The sequence below is a fragment of the Peromyscus californicus genome, unplaced genomic scaffold (genome assembly GCF_007827085.1).
Source record: "Peromyscus californicus insignis strain IS unplaced genomic scaffold, ASM782708v3 Scaffold_7__1_contigs__length_154581171, whole genome shotgun sequence".
NCBI lineage: Eukaryota > Metazoa > Chordata > Mammalia > Rodentia > Cricetidae > Peromyscus > Peromyscus californicus.
This window is the reverse complement of record NW_026294595.1, coordinates 148,495,533-148,510,217: the sequence shown is the minus strand read 5'-3', so window position 1 is coordinate 148,510,217 and position 14,685 is coordinate 148,495,533.

Genomic DNA, 14,685 nt, shown 5'->3' with positions numbered 1-14,685 from the left:
ACCCGGATCTGTGGACCCAGGGACTAGGGAAAAGAGACTTCTTAGCCATTGTCCTAATGCTGAAAAGAGACACATGGCCATGGCATCTCTTATAACAGAAAGCATTTAGTTGGGGCTGGCTTACGGTTTCAGAGGTTTAGTCATTGTCATCATGGCAGGAAGCATGGCAGCAGCACACAGGCAGACATGGTGCTGGAGAGGTTGTCTATGGTCCCCATAGACTCATGTGTTTGAATGCTTGACCCACAGGGAGTGGCACTGTCAGGAGGTGCGGCCTTGTTGGAGGAAGTGTGTCACTGTGGAGACAGGCTTTGAGGTCTCCTATGCTCAAGCTACACCCAGTGTGGTACATAGTCTCTCCTTGCTGCCTATGGATCAAGATGTAGAACTCTCAGCTCCCTCTCCAGCGCCATGTCTGCCTGCACGCTGCCATGCTCCCTGCCATGATGATGATGGACTAAACCTCTGAAACTACAAACCAGCACTGATTAAATGTTTTCCTCTATAAGAGTTGCCATGGTTGCCGGGTGGTGGTGGTGCATGCCTTTAATCCCAGCACTCGGGAGGCAGAGGCGGGAGGATCTCTGTGAGTTCAAGGCCAGCCTGGGCTACAGAGTGAGTTCCAGGACAGGCTCCAAAGCTACACAGAGAGACCCTGTCCCGAAAAACCAAAAATAAATTAATTAATTAATTAAAGAGTTGCCATAGTCATGATGTCTCTTCACAATAGAAACTCTAAGAAAGCATGCATTCAATATATACACCACACATATGACATACCACACACAGTATTCAAAATCCACATACATACCATACATATAGCACACACAATGCCAACAATACATACATATGCAATACATATACATACAAAACATATATACCTGCCAAAAGGCATGCTACATGTACACAGACACACAGCATACAGCATGAAGGCATATAGCACATTACACAGCCACATATAAACATACAGTGACAGACATAGCATACACACATACCACACACACTACAGAGACACATGCAACATATACATCTATATCCAAAAGCACATGCACACAATGCTTGTGTGCATATAAAACAGGCGAAACACACAGCGCGCACCACACGTGCAGAAACAGGCACATGACTGCAGGTCTGCACTCGTGCGTCTGGTAGTGGCATTTGTCAGGAAAGTGTGTAAAATGATACTCAGGGTCTAAAAACAATTAAATAAATAACCAGCAAGGCCAGGATTAGCTATGGGATGGTTTTAGCATGGAGATTGGGTACAGCTCGCTCTGAGCGTCCTGGTTTCCTTGGAGACATTGGCCACACGTTAGCTGTCTGGGGCCAAAAATAAAAGATTTGTGTGAGAGAAAAGCCACAGGACGTTGCTGCGGCCACTGCTATAACACTCGCCATTTGCAAAGCAGACCAGGGTCTCTTCTCTGGGCACCAAGTACAGACACAAGGAGCCCTTGGGTGCACTGAGAGCCATGAATACATAACCCGGCCTGGGGTTGCAGAAATCCTGGGTGAGGATTCTGCCTGAGGTGGCTGATGGCAGGGAGCAGCAGGTTACTGAGCCACCTCAGGTCTCAGACAGTTGCCTTCCGTGCTTTGCAAAGGGGAAACTCAGCCAGCTGAAGGACACTGGAGGTGGGCACAGAGCAAGCGTCCAGGATGCAGGAGCTTTGACCATGGTTTGTACACAGTGGTGGCAGGCCCACATGGAGACCCCTCCCTGCCCTCACGCTGGCTGTGTGAATGCTGAGGAGAAGGGAGGCCTGAGAAAACCCGTGCCCACTCACCCGCCCACCACACCCGTGTCTGTTTTTTTTTTCAGTAACTCCACAGCTCAGGCACCTGTCACCCTGGCACAGGACTCATTGGGACATGGGCACCCTACACGCACTTTCACTGTGCCCATGGTGAGGAAGAGCCATAGCTTCCAGCAGTTTCTGAAGTAGCATCCACTAGAGTCTTCCGGAAGCTCTTTACATTCCATGTCCAGGCTGCACTCTTAATCAACAAAGTAAGAATCTCTGCGACCAGACCAGGGACACCAGGCGTGGTGACTCCTGTGTGTAGCCACATATGACCTACAGGTCTAGCTGGAGAATGGGTAGGCTTTCCATAAAGGGTCAGAGAATAAAAATGCTTTAAGTTCTGTGGGTTGAGATGTCTTTATGGCGTTACCCCTCTCCACCACCGTGAAGCTGAAGCTGGAGTAGGGAAGATACAGATTCAGAGCAGTGTCAACCCTGGGTCCCAGCAAGCTGCGTATCTCTGGGGTAGGGGAGGGGTGCTGTGGAGAGGCAGGGAGATGTGTGTCTGTGTAAAGTAGACCTGTGGTGGCCATGGTGTGAACACCCAAGTAGGAATAACGACAGGGCCTTGGAAGCTGTTGATGTTCAATCACACATTGACAGTGGGAATAATGATACAAGGACACCCTGTGATTGGCTCTGGGGAAAGAACCTGCAGGCCTGGCCAAGGGAATCAGTGGCTCTCAAAGACCCAGGCCCAGCTCGGATGGTAGGGGGACTCAGGTGTGGCTGTCTGGAGGGGCCCCGATTCCAGCATCACTTTTAAAATTAGATGGTCCTAGCTCCCACAGTGGGGCTGGTTTCCTGGGATAGGTCCCACTCAACTGAGGTGCTGCTCCTCATTGTATCACCTCTGGACTCGAATGGCTCCTCTCTGACATAGAAGGAACCCTGAAGAGGGATTTGGAGGAGAGAGACCTCGGAGCAAGGCAGGACTCTGATGCCAGATCCAGGTTCCTTTGTAACGTCACAGTGCCCTGCACAAGGCTGGCAGTGGCAACGGCGGGGACCTTCTTAAAGGGGAGGGGAGTTTGGCATGACAATTACCTAAATCTAACTTCTTATTTTGACTTAGTGTTGGGTTGGCAGTTTTCAGCATATGATGGAGTGACTGTATACAGAGGTGATGTGGACCTCACTGTATACCCTCCCTATATGGTGGTTTAAATGAGAAGAGTCCCCATAGACATGTATATCTGAATACTTGGTCCTCAGTTGGTTGAACTTTTTGAAAAGGATTAGGGGGTATAGCCTTGTAGGAGAAGAAGTATCCCTGAGGGTAGGGATAAAAGCCCCCCCACACCCCCTCTCACTCTCTAATTCCATCCCTCTGGGACTGTTAGTCCCAAAGTAAATGCTTTCTTTCGTAAGTTTCCTTGGTCATGGTGTTTTGTCATGGCAATAAAAAAGTAACTAGGGTTGGAAAGTTGGCTCAGAGGTTAAGAGCACTGGCTCTTCCAAAGGGCCCAGGTTCAATTCCCAGAACCCACATGGTAGCTCACAGCTGTCTTTAACTCCAGTTCCAGGAGATCCAACAGACACACATATAGGCAAAGCAGCAATGTGCATAAAATAAAAAGAAATGATTAAGAGAGAAAGAAAGGAAGGAAGGAAGGAAGGAAAAAAGGAAGGAAAGAGGAAGAAAGAAAGAAAGGAAAGAAAGAAAGAAAGAAAGAAAGAAAGAAAGAAAGAAAGAAAGAAAGAAAGAAAGAAAGAAAGAAAGAAAACTAGCACACTATGATAATACCTAGCCACACCCCCTGTGGGACCCTGGAGTTGCACTGTCTGTGTGGGACCCTGGAGTTACATGCTGTCCTGGTTAATTTTGTCAACTTGGTGGGATGTAGAATCACCACACGTCTCACACTGTTGCTGTGATGACCACCATGACCAAAACCCTCTCGTTGGGAGGAAAGGGTTAATTTCCTCCTACAACTTGTAGTCCATCACTACTGGACTTTGGGGCGGGAACCTGGAGGAACCCAGCTTACTAGCTTGCTCAGCCAGTTTTCTTCTTTTCTTTTCCATCCTTCCTTCCTTCCTTCCTTCCTTCCTTCCTCCCCTCCCTCCCTCCCTCCCTCCCTCTCTCTCTCTCTTTCTTTCTTTATTCTTCTCACATATATTATATCCCAACCGCCTCCCCCCTCCTCCCCTCCCAGTCCCTTTTCCCACCTCTCCTCTCCCCCAGATCCATTCCTCCTCCATTTCCCTTCAGGAAAGGGCAGGCCTCCCATGGATATCAACAAAATACGGCATATGTTGCAATAAGACTAGCAATATCCCCTCATATTAAGGCTGGACAAGACAACCCAGTAGGAGGAAAAGGGTCCCAAAAGCAAGCAAAAGAGTTAGAGACAGCCCCCCCACTCCTGTTAGGTGTCTCACGAGAACACCAAGCTAAACAGCCACAACATACATGCAGAGGACCTAGGTTAGACCGATACAGGCTCCCCAATTGTCAGTTCAGTCTCTGAGAGCCCCTATGAGCCCTGATTAACTGATTCCGTGGGCTGGTTTTTGTGGTGTCCTTGACTCCTCTGGCTCCTACAATCCTTCCTCCCTCTCTTCTGCAGGATTCCCTGAGCTCTACCTAATGTCTGGCTGTGGGTCTCTGCATCTGCTTCCATCAGTTTCAGCCCACTTCCTTATAGCACCCAGGGGCACCAACGGGTGGCATTCCCACAGTAGACTGGGACCTCCCACATCAATCATCAGCCATGAGAATGCCCACAGACTTGCCCACAGGCCAATATCACGGAATTATTTTTTCAAGTGAGATTCCCCCTTCCCAAACGACTCCAGCTTGTGTCAAATTGACTCAAAAACTAGCCAGCACACCATAAAAACAAAAATCTGGACATGTCTATGAGAGAGTGTCTTAGTTAGGGTTTCTATTGCTGTGAAGAGACACCATGACCACAGCAACTCTTATAAAGGAAAATATTTAACTGGGGCTGGATCACAGTTTCAGCTAAGAGTCCAATGAAGAACATTCTGGGGCATGTGGCATCTGTTCTGTGTTTCATTCTGTAAATGAGGTTTTGCTGCACTGAGCTGGCTATTTTGTTGACTGTCTGTAGCCAGGGTTCCTACTGAGACCAGGAAGGATGGGGCAGTTCACGTGCTGTTCTCGGTTTATATGTGACGTTGCTGAATGGCCATCTGCCTGAGGGCTCAGGTTCCAGGCACCATGGGTAGCTGGGTAGAGTGGACTCACCTCCCAGAGCTTCCCAGGCCATGAGACGCTGCTGGAGGGTGGGAGGCAGCAGAGCAGGCCAGCCAACAGAGTGGCATTTCAATTCTAGGGTCCAGCCACTGCCCAGGCTGGGCTGCCCTCCACCATGACTGCTATCATCATCATCATTACTGCTGGTGTCCTGCTTCCAAATCTGCATTCTTCTATTAACAGATAAGGGCGTCCACATCTACTGAAAGTGTTTATTTGTATATTTAATTTTTTGTAGTGCTTAATTCATAACTCTGTGCATGCCAGCCAAGCACGCTACCACTGAAGCCCCGCCCCAGCTCCCTCCATATTTTAATTCAGCTGCTTGAGTTCGGTTCTTACTCTCCCTGGGCCAGTCATCAGACCCACTTGACAGGGATCTGGGAAGGTCTAGATGACAGTGCAGGGGAAGGTCTGCTCCTACTGCACACTGCACACAGTGCAGATAGAGACTGAGTTTCCACTGCCTTTGTGTGGTTGTTGCTGCTACCATGGGCCCACACATGATGCAGACCTGGGCTCTTCCATGTGTCACACACAGTCTCTGTGGAAGTCATTGCCCTTTTCAAGTCTGTGGACGGAATGATTTCGGGAGCTTCAGCTGTCCTTGGTCATGAACATGGAGAGATGACATGGCTATGTGGATTGATGCAATGTAGCTTCTAGATGGACTGATGGAGAACTTCCTAGGAAAAAATCCAGCACACCTCATGCCACAAAGGGAGCCCTGACCACCTGTCCCTGCAATGCTGGGAACCCCTCCCCACAAATGAACCAAGAAAGCATTGCTGTTGGCTGGACACTAGGTGCTGTTGCCTTCCTGTTATAATCTTTTGATACTGGAGATGGAACCAAGATGTCAAGCACTGTAGGCAAGTGCTCAGACACTGAGCCACATCCCCATCCCAGCCCTCCTTCTATTTCTATTTTTTCTTTACATTTTATTTGAGACTGGATCTCACTAAATGGCCCAGGTGGGCCTTGAACTTTGGATCCTTCAGCCTCACCTCCATTGTAGCTGCAATCACAGGCCTATGTTAACAGCCCAGACTTGATACCTCACTTCTAAAGAAAGAGGCTATTTCCTAGCAGAGAGACACTTGTCGCCCTGCCAACCTTGAACAGCTGTCTCTCGTCTACCCACACAGGCTTGCCTTGGTCACTTTGAACCTGGGGCCTCACCAAAGGGGGCTGACAAACGGTGCTGTAACTGTGCAGTATGAAGGCCTACCCTCTGGGAAAGGACTGCACGTGGAGGTGGCCTCCTGAGGGGCCCGGCTTCCTCCTTGGAGAAATGGGTTTCTGCTCATCCCACACCACAGCACCCCCACGGAGGCTTCTCTGCACTGGGTTGGAAGTTGGGGTGATAAGTGAGCCAGAGAGGCTCTTGTCTCCATGGGGGCTTAGTCAGGTGAGGAAAGATGGTAAACGTGTGAACAAATACAGGTTCCTCTAGTACCCCAAGAGGAAAGAAAGATAAGGGGATCACAAGCCAGCGACACATGAGCAGCTGCTTGAATAAGAACATTCCAGGCACACTCCAGGGCAGAAGCAAAGGCCTTGGAGTGGGAGGGAGCTGGCCATGTGTAAGGCCACGGGGCCGCCATCATTACTTAAGAGGGAAGAGGGAGGAAATCAGGGTGTCTAGGTGGTGTCTGGGTCTTGCACCCTGAGCCCCAGGCATGGGGTAGGGACATCACTCAAACCCTGGGGGCAGAGGACAGGTCCCATAGCTCTGAAACCTGGCTCTCTTTGGGTCACCTGGGGGTGTTTTGCTGAAAGGAGGCTTGTGTGCCTCCCAGACAACGATGGTCAAGCCCGATTTGTTTCTCAGTAGGGGAAAGGTGGCCTTCTTGTCTGTGGTTGAGAGGTAATGGAGTTGCTAGCTGCTTGGTCAGGTTTGGGGTGAGGAGAAAGAGGGGGAGCATTTTCAATTGAGTGGGGTGAAGAGAAAGAAGGGGAGCATTTTCAATTGAGTGGGGTGGGGAGAAAGAGGGGGAGCATTTTCAATTGAGCCTGAAGCAGGCAGTTTTAATTTTGTCTGTTTTCTTGACAATCTCTATTCTGTTTTCTCAGAAAGATAAAGGCTGTGTGTACGTGTGTGTGTGAGTATGTGCGTATGAGTGTATGTTTGTATGTCTCTGTGTGTCTTCATGTATGAGTGTGTGTTTGTGCATGAGTGTGTGTTTGTGTGTGTGTGTGTTTGTGCATGAGTGTGTGTTTGTGTGTTTGTGTGCACTCAGAAGTGAAGTCCCTTCTGATCTGGGGACATAAAGCCTCATGATTAGTTTATGGCTATTCCTCTCACAATCTGGTGACCTGGGGGCCTGGACACTGAAGAACCAAAAATGTCCACAGAAGCTCATCTGAAGCAGCCAGTCCAGGGCTTGAGTGGGAGATGGTGAGGACGGAAAGACAGCTACGCGAGGGAATACTCCTGAGCAGCAGGGCGGCCACGGACACTGGTCCAGCCACATGACCCTCACTTGGGCCTTACAGGAAGTGGACCCGAAAGAGCACCAGGGAGCTGTCTGTGAAGTTCACGGGCTGGAGAGCTACCCACAGGGGAAGAATTCGGAATCCTGGCTACTACTGCCTCAGCATCCAGGTCGGAGTCACTGGAACTTTCCAGACAAGTGGACACGTCCTGTGCTTTGATCTGACTTCAGGTGGCGTTGCACTGCGCGCTTTACAGTTCACTGTCCCGTCACAGCAAAGGCTGAAGTGGAGAAGGAACCGACCACAGACGTAAATGGTATTGGGGTGACGGTCCTGTGAAGCAGGATTCCCTCCTAACATACAGCCACAGGAACCGAGGCATTGTGTCCTGGTGGCCTCTCTGAGCCCATGTGAGACAGCCCTCACCCTGTCATACTGCTGGCCCCATTCAGTCTATTGTTCTGAAAGATGTTGCCCAAGTATGGGGGGCTCTGTGTGGCCCCTGCCACCATACAGGGCTCTGTCCTCAGATCACTGCTGTCACTGTCGTGAAGTCCTTCCTTCCTTTCTGGATGGGGTCTCATGTCTCCCAGGCTGCCGTCAAACTCACTATGTAGCAGAGAACGACCTGGAATTCCTGATCCTTCTCTCTCCGCCTCCTGAGCACTGGGATTATAGGCGTGAGCCACCATGCCCGTCATGTGGTGCTGGGGATGGAGCCCGTGACTTCCTTCATGCTTGGTGAACACTTGCAACAAAGCCATAGCCTAGGCTCGCCCCTTTGGTTTCTGAACAGAGCCCACTCTGTTTTCCTCTTATGCAGCTCCACAAATATGATTCTGAGCTAGGCCCTCAGTTTCCAAACTGTTCTATGGAAGAATGAGACACTTGTGTCTCTAAGAGTTCAAAGTTACAGAAGCTACAAAGCAGGCCTAGCCCACTCCAGCGAAGGAAAACCTTGGTTTTGAGCCTCCTCCCTGCTCAAAACCTGCTGCCTCCAGAAGAAAGACAGGCAGCCATCGTGGAATATCTGCTGTGTGCCCGCACAGGGCCACACCACCTCTCTCCTCCCAGTAAGCCCTTGAGGACAAAACCAAGACAGTCATTTTGCAGAGGAAGCTCCACCTCAGCCCCCTCCCCCACCTCTCTCTCCAAACCCTACCTCCTCTCCAGATAGACCTCCAAACATGGCTCCTCCCCCAGAGAAGTTCAAGACAACTCCCATAGGGTATTTAAACTGTCCCCCACCCCCACCCCCACCCCCGGAAAATGGACATGTCGTTTTTTGGTCTCTCTTCCCCATCTCCTTTCTGGGGGCCGGAAAATCATCGGGAACATTTTACTCATTAAACCTGGGCTTTTTCTAGTTCGGTTTGATTTGGTTTGCTGCGTCAGCGGAGAGGCTTATGGGGTGCAGAAACTTTCCACTCAGCGGGCCCTGGTACCCTGACCAACATCCCCCAGCCAGCTAGCTGATGAAGAGTGTCTGGTGCCAGTTACAGTTCTTAGGTATTTAAGCGGGAGCCCATGTGACATCAGGACTCCAGAGCTCAGTGGACATTCTGGAATTCCAGGTCTTGACAGAGGACAAAGTGACAAACGCAGACAGTCACCGCCTGCAGCGGCAGAGGTGCCGGGACCCTGCAGGCTTTCCTAGGTACTGAAGGGGCAGACACACTCAGAGGCCAATAAATGAAGATGGATAGGTGTAGCAGGAAGGGTCAGGCAGTGGCAGCTTCTTAGAAAAAGTTTTTTTAAAAAAAATGTTTAAAACAGTCTCTTTATGTAGACCTGGTTAGCCTGGGACTCACTATGTAAACCAGGCTGGCCTTGAACTCACAGAGATTCACCTGCCTCTGCCTCCTAAATCCTGGGATCAAAGGCATATGCCACCACACCCAGCCTGGAAAAAGATTTTGTAAAATCATTCAGGCCAAATGCAAAGCACTGGTGGGGAGGGACAGGCTGTGTGCCAGTTATGTGTCCACTCTAGCCCAGCACAGGCCTGGCCCTGTGGAAGGCCTGATTGTGGGAGGAGTGACCCAGGGGCAGCCAGGCTGTTCACACTTCCCCGAGCATCATCACCCAGCAGAACCAGGCAGATCCAAGCAGCTGCTTTCCCGAGTCCTAGCAGCTCGGGTTGGTTTCTTAGGACTTTTTCTAGGGCTCTAAAAAATGTAGAGCAATGCCATGATTACAATCAAGGGCACAAGCTTGTCGCCCTGGGACACATGAGGCTGAAACAGGAGGGTCACATGTTCAAGGCTGGCTGGAACTATGCACAAGAAGGTGCTCTGTGAGGGCCAATGCCGTTCCTGGGTCCTCAGAAAACCTTGCTGATAGAAACAGGCTCAGCCAGGCTGAGTCACCTGGCTCGGATCCTAAGCCATGGAGGGGGAGGGGGGATGGCACCCACACTCCGGAAGGGAAAAAAGCCCACAGCCGCCTCGGGCCGCCCTGCCATCATGTGCATTTGGCTCTTCCTTCATTGGGCCAGACTACCAGCAATTGCATCCAACTGAACTGACTTCTCTCGGAATCCGAACTTGAGGTTGGTCCTTCCCAGGTCTTTATGGCCAGCCTGTGATGTCATCGGTGTCTGGCACCCCAGCCTTGTTAAAGGAGCCTCAGGAGGAAGAGGCTGTGCTTTAGCTTGGTTAAGTATCCTTGAAGTTTTTGTTTGCCATGTCCTGGGATTCCTGGTCCCTCTCCTCGCTCCATTCTCCGTGTGTTAGAATCACAGGCAGGCACCACCATGCCACTTTTATGCATCACTGGGGATTAGACACCAGGCTCTGTGTATGCAAGCACTCTACCACATTTATTTATTTATTACTTATTTATTTATTTGTATTTATAAAGACAGTGTCTTATTATGTAGCCCAGGCTGGCCTGAAACTTGCTGTGTAGACCCAGCTGGAACCCAGGGTTTTGTACATGCTAGGCAAATATTCTCTCACTTACTTACATTTTATTTGACAGGGCCTTACTGTGTAGCCCCGGCTGGCCTGGAACTTGTTTTGTAGACCAAGCTGGGCCTAACTCACAGAGATCCTCCTGCCTCTGCCTCTAGAGCACTAGAGACAGGGACCACCACAACTGACCTACCCGCTACCACATTTGGGGGGGGGGGGGTGTTTTGAGACAGGATTTCTCTGTGTTTCAGCTCTGGTTGTCCAGGAACTTGCTTTGCATACCAGTTTGGTCTCGAACTTATCCACCTGCTTCTGCCTCCTGAGTGTTGAGATTAAAGGCATGTGCTGCTGCTGCCGCTGCCGCCGCCGCCGCCGCCGCCACCACCACCACCACCACCCGGCTCCTCTACCACTTTTAAAATTGTTTGTAGTAGAAAACAGAACAAACACAACATTTGAGAGACTTAATTCTAATCATCCTATTTTTTCAAATTTTATCTTGCTGGTGACAGGGTCTTATGTAACCCAGCTGGCATGGACCGCTGTGCAGTGGAGGCTGGCCTTGAACTCCTGACCCCACGCCCCACCTCTCAAGTACTAGACAAGTGTGCACCACCATACCCAGCCAGTGGCTTTATCTTTGAGTTTCTTTATTCAACGATTGCCTACCCCACCCCATTTTTTGCATTTTTTCTTTTACAAACGAATAAAATCAACATTCTTGTCTTTTGAGGTGGAAACGAAGCTGTAGTCAGGGCCTTGTCTACATTGCTTTTTTCTGGAGGAGGGAGGTGGTTTGAAGCAGGGACTCACATGGTAGCCCAGGTTGGCCTAGAACTCTCTGTAGCCCAGGCTTACCTCAGGTTTGTTACAATCTTCCTGCCTCCACCTCCCGAGAACATGGATTGCTGGCACATTCGGCTGGCCTGGCCGCGTGGTGCTTCTTTCCATCCGTTCAGTGAGCTGTTATTTAGTGAGCGCTGCCATGTGCTAGGCACTGTGGGGAGCCTCGGGGGCAGCAGAGGCCAAAGCAGAAGCTGCCCGCCTCTATTTCATAATGCAGCACCCGTTTCTTTGTGAGACAAAAGTCTGAACATTGTTTCCCAGTGACCGAGGGCAGTGTCCCTTTGCAGGAGGCTCCTGCTGCAGATCCCAGGACTGACAGGTCCCTCCAGCCCGGCTCAGCTGCAGCTGCAGGGCCTGGCATGCTGACCTGGAACCACACACTCGGGAGGAAGGGGTTGTGGGGTGCTGGTGTGCCAGATTCCTCTGGCATTCTGGAGGCCTTGGGAACATTTAAGCAGCTATTCCTGGGACCAGACACTAAGGACAGGCAGGGACAGCCAGCTGGGAGTAAAGACACATAACAAAGCACATGACAAATGCAGGAGAGAGTCTCCAAAGAGACTAGGGGAACATGGGGGCTCAGTGTGGCTTGTACGGGACTGTGAGTCTCAGAGAGACCCTTCTCCAGAGCTTCTCCCAGCCAGGCCGGCCGTCCTATGTCAGTTCCCCACTGGATCCTAACAGTGGCCCTGCCAAGTAGGTACATTCCAGAGCTCATTTAAGAGAGGAAACTGAGGCCCAATGTCCCCAAATAAGGACAAACTGTTAGTAACAGATACTTATGTAACCTCACAGCTCTGGAAACCCAGAATCAGAGTCTGAGAAACCAGCCCATGAGCATGTGAGCCCCTCCAAGGGTGAACTCTCCCGGGGCAGAGCCTGGTATAAAGTACAGCCCTACCTCATGCTTTGTGGCTGACTGCCACTGGGCACACTCAAGCCCTGTCCACCAACTTCCTTCAACACCCAGCCACAGGGTGCCGAGCCCCAGCCACGGCCTTGCACCCTGCATGCCCGTAATCCTAGCATTTGTGAAACTGAGGCAGGAGGACCAAGACTTTGAGATCAGCCTGGAGATGGATGCTGTCTCAAAGCAAGGAAGAGAGGGAGGGAGGCAGGGAGGGAGGGAAGGAAGGAGGGAGGGAGGGAGGGAGGAGCAAAGCCATTCACAGTCTTTTTCTTGACAATGGACACAGATGCTTTGGCAGGTATCTCTGACTCATGAAAGCAGCTTGAAGATAGTTCTTTTGGGGAGTGATTTAGATGCAGGTTGAATATCTGGACCCTTCCAGCTGGCCTCAGGCTCATCCTGTGCTATAAAGGTATAGACACTAGGCTTACTCAAGGCCACTAAGGAGCCACTGAGGGTCTGGGTCTAGAGTCAGGAGGAAGCCAGGGCTCAGCTCTGGTTTTCATAAACACCTGACCTGTTGTCCCTCCTGGGCCTCAGTTTACTAACGGCCAAAGACAGGATTGACTGGAAGATTCCTTTCTGATCTTCCCTTCTTTCTACTTCCTGTCCTCCTGATGGGGTTCTAAATCATGCCTTCTCACTGAATCAGCTCTCCCCTGGAGTGGAGACACTGTGAAGGACAGGGACAGACAGGTGACACTCTTGGGCATGGACATTATAGCTATTGAACTGAGCCTATTTGGCTCACTGTTGGGACCTTCAACCACAGTGACATGCACTCAACCCGTAAGTTCTTGTATTTGTCAGAGATATCTGCCAAAGCTTCTGGGTACTTGGTGAGCAGTCACTGGGAAACAGAGATGATTGAGCAGAGAAGGAAGATTGGCTAGCAAGGAATGAAGTTGGCTCCCAGGATGGTCAGCATTGCTCATGTGATCCTCAGGCTTCTCCTCCACAGAGAACGACAGAGCCCCCAGTGCTCCACAGAGCTCAGTCAAGGCCATGGGAACCAGCAGGGAACAAGCCACATGGGTTTGTCTTCCTGGAGTGTCCAGGCAAGGGACAGCAATCACGTGACAGCAATCATGACCTCACACGCATGCACCGGCTGCTACTACGGCCACTATTCTTCATCCTCATTGTGAAATTCTGTCCCACCACCACCCAGGTTCGGCAAGGTGACGTCACTGGGTGAGGTCACCCACAGGGGATCCAGAAGTGTCTGTCTCTTAGCTCACCAGCTGCTCTGACAAATTTCACTTCTGTAGACGCAGACATTCTGCCCCTTAGACAAGCTTGTATGAAGGAGAACCATGTAGAAGGGTGAATGTAGATCTTGGGATCCAGGGGCTGGGGTGGCCTGAAATGTCCAGCACCACTGAGGTCAGGTACACCCCTCCCCTTGTGGTTATGGACCCAAGTACCTGTCTTAACACCTCTTCCCAAACTCACTCATACCTCAAACCTCAGTAACCCTCCTGTCAAATGGGAACAATAATACTTTGGACTTCAGGTTTTGGGGGACACAGTGTGAGACCCTGAGGAATATTTATGAGATTACAAGGAAGCATGTGAGGGTCAGGCAGGCCCAGCTCAAGGCCCCAATAAACATTAAGTAAAGCAAGACTGCAGGAAGTCCAGAGAGGCTAAGCAGGGCTAGATGCATGCTGGGAATGACCTGGGGGAAATGCCTCAGCTAGAAGGACTTTCAAAGGTCATAAGCCAGGAGAAGAGGTGGGTAGGTGTGTCACCAGACCACTTAGGGTTGCCTGGGACTGCTTCTCTGAAGGCAGCTGGGACCCCAGGAAGGGAGTGGTGGCCGGAGGGTGGAGGAGGGCTAGCCCCAGGGAGTTTTCTCAAAGCAGGCTCTCTGTTGATGGAGCTTCAACTTTCCACAGTGCCCAACCATAGGCAGCTGGGGGCACCATGAAGACATTGCCAGCCTCCTCCAACTCCAGCCAAAACCCACGCTGTCTCCTACCCATCCTCATCTGGCAGGCAGCTTGGACCTGGCATCTGCACAAGGCTGGCCACAGGGCTTTGAGGGCCCTTGCTCAAAAATTAATGATCATAGAGTTTGAGACAACGCTGAGCAGGGATCTGAGCCTGAGCCTTTGGGGTGAGCCTGGGGTCCAGGGAGAGTGCGCGTGTAGAGCTTAGGGAAGGATCTTGCACCCCAACCAGCTTCACACTGCGGCTGAAAGCAAGCCAAAGTCCCTTACAGCCAGGACAAGCCCTCTTCTCTCTGAACGTCCCTCTGGAGCAGATCCAGCCTGGGGTAGGGCACAGGGCCATGCTGTCTGGAGTCCCTGAAAGGCCTGTCCCAGCAGTTGCCTGGGGACACAGACCCATTTCACAATCCTGTGACCGAAGCTGGAGTTGGGAAATAGATCCCAAACTCCAGACTTTCTGAGACCAAGAGAGCCCTCAGCTCCCATACCACCCACGGCTTTAGCCTTGGCACTTGCTGCCCGCCCTGTCACTCATCCCTCAGCTCCCACCTTCCCAGAAAGGCTGCCCCAACTTCCTGGCCACAGTCCT